The sequence below is a fragment of the Tachyglossus aculeatus genome, chromosome 9 (assembly GCF_015852505.1).
Source record: "Tachyglossus aculeatus isolate mTacAcu1 chromosome 9, mTacAcu1.pri, whole genome shotgun sequence".
Taxonomy (NCBI): domain Eukaryota; kingdom Metazoa; phylum Chordata; class Mammalia; order Monotremata; family Tachyglossidae; genus Tachyglossus; species Tachyglossus aculeatus.
Window position 1 is genome coordinate 4,187,862 of NC_052074.1, and position 8,832 is coordinate 4,196,693.

At 44.2% G+C, this 8,832-nt stretch overlaps 1 non-coding gene across 1 annotated transcript; it reads left to right on the forward strand.

Moving 5' to 3' along the window:
- The first annotated feature begins 8,388 nt into the window (after positions 1–8,388).
- Positions 8,389–8,526, forward strand: LOC119932636. The gene has a single exon (XR_005452380.1). It is a non-coding gene; the product is annotated as a small nucleolar RNA SNORA7 (small nucleolar RNA).
- The last annotated feature ends 306 nt before the right edge of the window (positions 8,527–8,832 follow it).

The window sequence follows — 8,832 nt, forward strand, 5'->3', positions numbered from 1 at the left end:
CGGAGAGAGTCGGCAACAAGCAAACTCCATTTCGGCGGCTTTCCTGGGGTGGTTTGGAGAGAGAGACTGCAATCCTGAGACCCAAGGAATTTTCCACTACAGGCCCTCCTCACATCCATTTTTTTTAATGGTACTTGTTAAGCACTTACTACATACCAGCCACTGTATTATTAAGCACTGGGGTAATAATAATAATAATGGCATTTATTAAGTGCTTACTATGTGCAAAGCACTGTTCATTCATTCAATCATATTTATTGAGCACTTACTGTGTGCAGAGCACTGTACTAAGCGCTTGGGAAGTATAAGTTGGCAACATACAGAGATGGTCCCTACCGAACAGTGGGAAGAAGAAGAAGAAAGAAGAAGGAGAAGGAGAAGGGGAAGGGGAAGGGGAAGGGGAAGGGGAAGGGGAAGGGGAAGGGGAAGAAGAAGAAGAAGAAGAAGAAGAAGAAGAAGAAGAAGAAGAAGAAGAGGAAGAAGGAAGAAGGAAGAAGGAAGAAGGCAGAAGAAGAAGAAGAAGAAGAAGAAGAAGAAGAAGAAGAAGAAGAAGAAGAAGAAGAAGAAGAAGAAGGCTCACTGTTCTAAGCACAGTGGGGAGGTTACAAGGTGATCAGGTTGTCCCACGGGAGGCTCACAGTGTTAATCCCCATTTTCAGATGAGATAACTGAGGCACAGAGAAGTTAAGTGACTTTCCCAATGTCACACAGGGTAGATAGGAGACAATCAGATTGGCTGTCTAAATAGGAGGGAGGAGGATTTAATCTCTGTTTTCCAGATGAGTTAACTGAGGCACAGAGAAATGAAATCACTTACCTGAGGTCACATGGCGGGCAGGTGGTGGAGCCAGGATTAGTATCCAGGCCCTCTGGCTCTTAGGCCTGGGCTCTATCCATTAGGAGATACTGCTCCTGTTAAATAGGGGGCAGAGGCTGGATGATTAATTAATCAATCAATCAATGGTATTTATTGAGCGCTTACTATGTGCAAAGCACTGTATTAAGTACCTGGGAAAGTACAACAAAACAAGCATACACATTCATAATAGAAATAATAATAATAATAATTGTGGTATTTGTTAAGCACTTACTATGTGCCAGGTATTGTTCTAAGCACTGGGGTGGATATAAGCAAATCAGGTTGGACACAGTCCCTGTCCCACACGGGGCTCAAACTCTTTATACCCATTTTACAGATGAGGTTACTGAGGCCCTGAGTAATGAAGTGACTTGCCTAAGGTCACACAGCGAACAAGTGGAGGAGTCAGGATTAGAACCCAGGTCTTTCTTACTTCCAGGCCCCTGCTTTATCCACTAGGCCATGTTGCTTTTCCAAGCCCATACCAAGTTATGGTAGGCAAGTGGGTGAGAAGAGTAGATTGGTCAGACCATCTTATTTTTGGTGGAACAATGAGACACCTGACCAGAGACCATTTACGTTGCCCCAGAGCCCCTTTATGACTGAAATATCCAGGATTTGCAGCCACCATCCTCCCCCCCCCCCCCCCCAGAATGAAAGTCTGCCTTTAAAACATTTCAAACATGAAGTTTCGGATTCAAAGATGACACTGCTGTTGTGGAGACTTTCGTTATTATAACAATATGAACGGTATTAATTCAACACCTACTTTCTGCAAAGCATTGCACTACGCACTAGGGTAGATATGAGATCATCAGGCAGGACACAATCCCAGCCCCACAAGGGGCTCACAGTCCAAGAAGAAGGGAGAACAGATATTGAAACCCCATTTTACAGATGTGGAAACTGAGCCACAGACAAGTGAAGTGGCTTGCCTGAGGTCACACAAGCAGGCAAGTGACTAAATTGAGATTAAATCCCATGTCTTGTATGTTTGTCTTGGGCAGGGAACAGGTCTGCCCACTCTGTTGTATTCTACTCTCCCAAGCGTTTAGTACAGTGTCTCTGCACACAGTAAGAGCGCAATAAATACCATTTATTGATCGATTGCCTCTCAGACTTGGGCACTTTCCACTAGTCCACACTGCTTCTCAGTTTAAACTTCATCTTTCCTGCTACGAAGAAATCGGTTTATGTTTGTCTGCTTTCCCACTATGCCCCGTAATGTAGGCTAACTAACTAAAGGCAATTTCCCAAAGGCCATCAAGGGATTGAGAAGCTTCTTGAAATGCCATCGACTTTACACAAGCATTTTAATACCGAGAGAGTCTTCAAGCAAAAGAGGCTAGGAAGCGTTCTTTCTAAATGTCACACTGAAATTTTTGCTCATCTTGAACTTCCATTATTTTGCCACAAAATATGGGCTATACTATCTTTCACTTATTATTTGTTCCATTCGACATTGTCTTTGACCATATGTCCCGATTCAGGAGGGATTATCTTTCACTGCTTGTAGGCTTGCCTGGGCTATTTTGGAAAAACAGACAAATGTCTCCCAATTAGAAATGTTCCCAGAAGGATTGGTGGCATTCAATCAATCATTGGCATTTATTGAGCGCTTAATATGTGCAGAGCACCATACTAAGTGCTTGGGAGAGTACAATAAAACAGAGTGGTTCATTATAATTATTGATATACAATTTTCTGAATTGTAGAATGTATAGTAAATTGCAAACCCTTTGAGGAGAGGGAACTGTGATCTGTCTCTGCACTTTTAGTACAGGACAAGGATCATGCCATTTTTCCCAATACTTAATTCAGCATTTTTTTTTCATGGCATTTGTTAAGCATTTACTATGTGCTGGGAACTGTACTAAACTCCGGGGTAAATCCAAGCTAATCAGGTTGAATACGGCCCTGTCCCTCATGGGGCTCACAGTCTTAGTCCCCAGATGAGGTAACTGAATCCGAGAGAAGTGCAATGACTTACTCAAGGCCACGCAGCGGACAAGTGGCGGAGCCAGAATTAGAACCCAGATCCTTGCGGTTATGCGCACGGTGGTTACTCACTCATGGATTGCTGGTGTAGACAGCCCCAGCCCCGATTTGATCTAAAAGACCCCCACACTTCTTACCGAAAGAGCTTGACCACCGAAAGGTCTCCTAAATCCCCAAAATCTGGTCAGTCCATGTGAAATTTAAAAGAGATTAGAATTGAGCTCTCCTCCTCCTCCTCTCCAGAACCTGATTGGAAACCACCAAAACTCAACAGATTCAGGTCTATCTTTCCATAGCCCGTCATCCCTGAAGGAGCCCGAATTGGAAGAATCCCATGTCTGATGAAGTATGGGGTGGATTTTAAAATAATTTTCCTCCGGACTGATTTGATTCTTTTCAGATGATTTCGTTTTAGTGGCTCCGCTTTTGATGATCAGTCATGCAACTCTGAAGCAGCATGATTTAGTGGGTGGAGCAGGAGCCTGGGAATCAGAAGGATCTGTGTTCTAATCCCGGCTCTATTGCTTGTCTGCTGTGTGACCTTGGGCAAATCACTTCACTTCTCTGGCCGCAGAAAAAGGGGGTTAAGACTGAGCCCCATGTGGGACAGGGACTGTGTCCAACCTGGTTAACTTGTATCTACCCCAGTGCTTAGAAGAGTGCTTGGCACATAGTAAGTGCTTAACAAGTACCATAGTCATTATTATTATTATTATTATTATTATGGATAATAATTATTCCTAATTGTTATTGATGGACACTAGCTCCTAGACCTTCCCAGCTTCATTAGTATTTTGAATGGGGCTCTTTCATCTCTAGCGGTGGTTTATTCCTTTCTAGAGAATGTACAGTTTGTCTTATTCTAGCCCCAACTTCTGAAATCTAGCCCCAGACTGAACCCCCTCCTTCCTCTCCCCCTTCCCTTCCCCTCCCCAAAGCACCTGTATATATGTTTGTCCAGATTTATTACTCTATTTCACTTGAACATATTTATTTTATTTTGTTAATATGTTTCGTTTTGTTGTCTGTCTCCCCCTTCTAGACTGTGAGCCCGTTGTTGGGTAGGGACCGTCTCTAACTGTTGCCAACTTGGACTTCGATCGTATTTATTGAGCACTTACTGCGTGCAGGGCACTGTACTAAGCACTTGGAGAGACAGTCGCTGCCCACACCAGGCTTACAGTCTAGAAGAGGGGAGACAGACATCAAAACAAGTAAACAGGCATCAATAGCATCAATATAAATAAACATATATACACATCAAAACAAGTAAACAGGCATTAATATAAATAAATAGAATTATAGATAAGTACATATATACACAAGTGGGGTGGGGAGGGGGCAGGGAGGAAAGGGAGTGAGTCAGGGCAATGGGGAGGGGGAGCTGAGGAAAAGCTTAGTCTGGGAAGGCCTCTTGGAGGAGGTGAGCCTTCAGTAGGGCTTTGAAGGGGGAAAGTGTGATTGTTTGGCAGATCTGAGGAGGGAGGGCATTCCAGGCCAGAGGTAGGACGTGGGCCAGGGGTCAACGGCGGGACAGGCAAGAACGAGGCCCAGTGAGAAGGTTAGGGACACCAGAGGAGCAGAGTGTGCGGGCTGGGATGGAGAAGGAGAGAGAAGGGAGAAGCACTTAACTTCTCTGTTCCTCAGTTATTTCATCTGGAAAATGGGGATCAGATACCGGCTCTCCCTCCCCCTTAGACTGTGAGCGCCAAATCTAATCCCGGCTCCGCCACTTGTCTGCTGTGTGACCTAGGGCAAGTCACTTCACTTCTCCGGGCCTCAGTTACCTCATCTGTAAAATGGGGATTGAGACTGTGAGCCCCAGGTGGGACAGGGACTGTGTCCAAACTGATTTGTTTGCATCCACCCCAGCACTCAGTACAGTTCTGGGCACATTGTAAGCGTTAACAAATACCATAATTAGTATTATTAGATTATAGCTGATTGGCTTATATTGCATATAACCCAGCATTTGGGTATATATAAATAGCAGCGTGGCTTAGTGGAAAGAGCACGGGCTTGGAAGTCAGAGGTCAGGGGTTCTAATCCTGGCTCCACCACTTACCAGCTGTGTGACCTTGGGCAAGTCACTTAACTTCTCTGGGCCTCAGTTACCTCATCTGTAAAATAGGGATGAAGACTGTGAGCCCCACATGGGACAACCTGATTACCTTACTATTCTATTTATTTTGTTAATGATGTGCATCTAGCTTTACTTCTATTTATTCTGATGACTTGACACCTGTCCACATGTTTTGTTTTGTTGTCTGTCTCCCCTTTCTAGACTGTGAGCCCGTTGTTGGGTAGGGACCGTCTCTATATGTTGCCAACCTGTACTTCCCAAGCGCTTAGTACAGTGCTCTGCACACAGTAAGTACTCAATAAATATGATTGAATGAATGAATACCCCAGCGCTTAGCCCAGTGTTTGGCACATAGCAAGTGCTTAACAAATACCAACATTATTATTAGTACTTAAGAAATATTATTATATTATTATTATTATCGTTATTTCAGTGGCAGAGCTGAAATTAGAACCTAGGTCTTCCAACTCCCAGGTTGTGCTCTTTCCACCAGGCCACATTGCCTGACTCTCTCCCTCTCTTTCCATCCCTCCCTTCCTTTCTCTCCCTCTCTGACTCTGTCTCTCTCTCTTTCTCCCCTGCCCTCACTGTCTCTCTCCTGTCTCTCTCTCTTTCCTCTCTGTCTCTGCTTCTCTCCCTGTTTCTCTTCTCCCTGGCTTACACTCTCCTCTGTTTCTCCTCTGGCAGAGAGAGTGAAGACCGAAGCAACTCCACCAGCCTCCTGGTGCTGGTTCTGAAAAGGGGAGAGAAAAAGGAAGTCTTTTGAAATCCTCAAGGGAAGCCTACTGCCTCAAGATTCTTCCTCCAACTCCGACCTCGGGAACTCACCGCCCCCGATCGCTTCTGAACCTACTGTCTCATGCAGACTGAAACACTAAGTCATCTACAGACCCAATTCTCCTTCGCCCTCCTACCTGTCAATCCTTCTAGTTTCTGTCTCCTAGGCTGCAAACCAACAGAACTGTGAGTTTCTTGAGGTCAGAGGAAACTAATCTATTAATTCAGTTATTCTCTCCCAAGAACTTGACCATGTGCTCTGCAAGTGATAGGTTCTCAAATGATATTACCCATTGATCAGTTTAAAACTCAATGGGGATAGCTAGTTGTCGTGTATGCAGTAGCTTCAAAAGGTGTCCGCTAATTCAGATCTGGTAGCAAAGATCCTATCTATCCTGTCACCAACCAAAAGGCAAGATTACAGTACTGTTGCTTCAAGTGATGAGGGCTTAGTGAACAACATAGGAAAATATTCATACATTCCTGGTTTCTTTCTTTCAGCCATCTCTCTCCCTCATCTATTTCTCTTCTCTCTCCTCTCCCTTTTTGTCTTTCTCTCTCCTCTCTCTCTCCCTGTCATTCTTTCCCTCTCCCACCCTCCTTTGTCTCTCTGTCTCTCTCTCTTCCTCCCTCTCTTTTTCATTCATTCATTCAAATGTATTTATTGAGGGCTTATCTTGTGCAGAGCACTATACTAAGCACTATATGATTGATTGATTGATTGGGAGAATACAATAAACAGATACATTCCCTGCCCACGAGTCTACAGTCTAAAGGGGGAAGCGAACATTAATATCGGAAAATTACATTTATATTTATTTCCCTCTTTCCCTTCTTCCCTCTCTCATTCCCTCTCTCTCCCTTCCTCCCTGTTTCTTCCCCTCCATTTCTGTCTCTCTCCATCCCTCCATTTCTCTCTCCCACTCTCCTGTGTCTCTCCCCCTCCCTCCCTTCCTGTTTCCTTCTGTCTCTACCTCCCCGCCGGTCTCTCCCTCCCTCTCTGTCTGTCTGTCCGTCTCTCTCTATTCCCTGCTTAATTAAAGAGGCCTTCACTTCACTTCAGCCAACAAAATGTAGGTACCTCAATGAAGGTTCCATTTCAACATACCTGTGTCGATAACCTTGAGCAAGTTGGAGCAAGTCGCAATAAGCCATCATGGTATCCCGACTGGAGTTCTGGGAAGTTACCGTGGAAACTAACCCTTCTGACACCAACTGATCTCCATTCAAAGTTAAAATTAGTGTTCATTCTCACACTCCCATTTTCCCCACTGAAAAAAAGGCTCCAGCACTTGTTTTCTCCATCCACATTTTCACTCAAATGCTTCACAAGGTCGAAGGTTGGCCATCATTTGCAATTTTAAGGAAATCCATTGGGTGGACGATCCAAAAAAACATGATCTGCTTTTGTTTATTTGAAAATTTAGCAATTTCTGTTTTATTGTAATGGGTTCGGGGGAATCTTTCTTAAAGCATTTTCAGATTTAGGCAGCCTGTCTTCCGGTGACATCTGAAATTTAAGCAGAAAAAATATTCATCTTTAATGAGACTTCATGGAAACACTGCTGCATTTTCCAGATAGAATTCATTTGGGTATGCGAGACTTGCTTGAAAGACATAGTGAATTTTAAGCAAACATTATATGACCCTCAGTGAAAACTGCTTATCTACTTTCAAAAGTTCTATTTTTTTCTGAAATACCTGCTCAGTAAAGGGACTATCATCCTTCACATTCTTCTCAAACTCACCTTCTAAACTCTATCTCACTTCCAATTCCCCTGCCTCCATCAATCAATCAATCCTATTTATTGAGCACTTATTGGGTGCAGAGGTCTGTACTAAGCATTTAGGAGAGGACAATATAATAGAGTTGGTAGAGACATTTCCTGCCCTCAGTCACCTGAGGACAGGAGAAGAGGTGAGAGTAGGGAGAAGGCTAGAATCAATCAATCATATTTATTGAGAACTTACTGTGTGCAGGGAGCTGTACTAAACACTTGGGAGAGGATACTGTAACAGAGTTGGTGGACACATTCCCTTCCCTCAATCTCTTGAGGAGTGAAGAAGGGATGAGAGGAGGGAGAAGGTTAGAATTAATTGAGCAATCATATTTATTGAGTGTGCAGGGAGCTGTAATGAACGCTGGGGAGAGGATGATACGTTGGAGTTGGCAGAGACGTTCCCCGCTTACAAGGAGTTTCTTCATTCATTCATTCATTCATTCAATTGTATTTATTGAGCACTTACTGTGTGCAGAGCGCTTGGGAAGTACAAGTTGGTAACATATAGAGATGGTCCCTACCCAATAGCGGACTCGCAGTCTAGAAGGGGGAGACAGACAACAAAACAACACATAGTAACAAAATAAAATAAATAGAATAGTAAATGTGTACAAGTAAAATAAATAGAGTAATAAATCTATACAAACGTATATACAGGTGCTGTGGGGAGGGGAAGGAGGAGCTTCTCCTCCCTCCCCAATTCCAACAGATCACACAGTTCTCCTCATCTTCAAAGCTTTTGAAAGCCCACTTCCTCTCCAAAGCCTGTGTCAGGTTCATTTCCAATCTCCCCCCTCTATAGCCCGCCAAATCCAAGTCAAACACCCGTAACGCATCTCATAAGTATTCACAACCCCCTCCCCCATAATTAGTTTTATACATAGCTCATTCCTCTCCCAGGGTGGCACCTGGAGAGTTTCCAGACCTCTAGCAGTCTCGAATACGGGAGGAAGAGTCAAGCAGAGGCCTACCCATTCCATTCCTAGCTTGGCCAGTGGCTAGCGAGTGGAAGGCAATCTGCTTCAAGTCAAAACTCACCTGTGCTGGGCAGCAGCGGCCTGGGAGAGAGTCGGGGGTGGAGGCAGAAGTTTACGGTGCGGAAGGAAGCGATGGTCAACCACTTCCCTATTTTTACCAAGAAAACTCTATGAATACACCACCAGAAGGATTGCACATGGAGGTGGGGCGTTCTGAGAGAGATCTGTCCATGGCATCACTATGGGTCAGAGACGACGCGACGGCATAAGACAAGACACAGCTCGTATGTCTACCAAGTCTGTTTTATTATATTCTCCCAATTGCTGTTTATGCAATAAGCACTCAGTAAATACCAT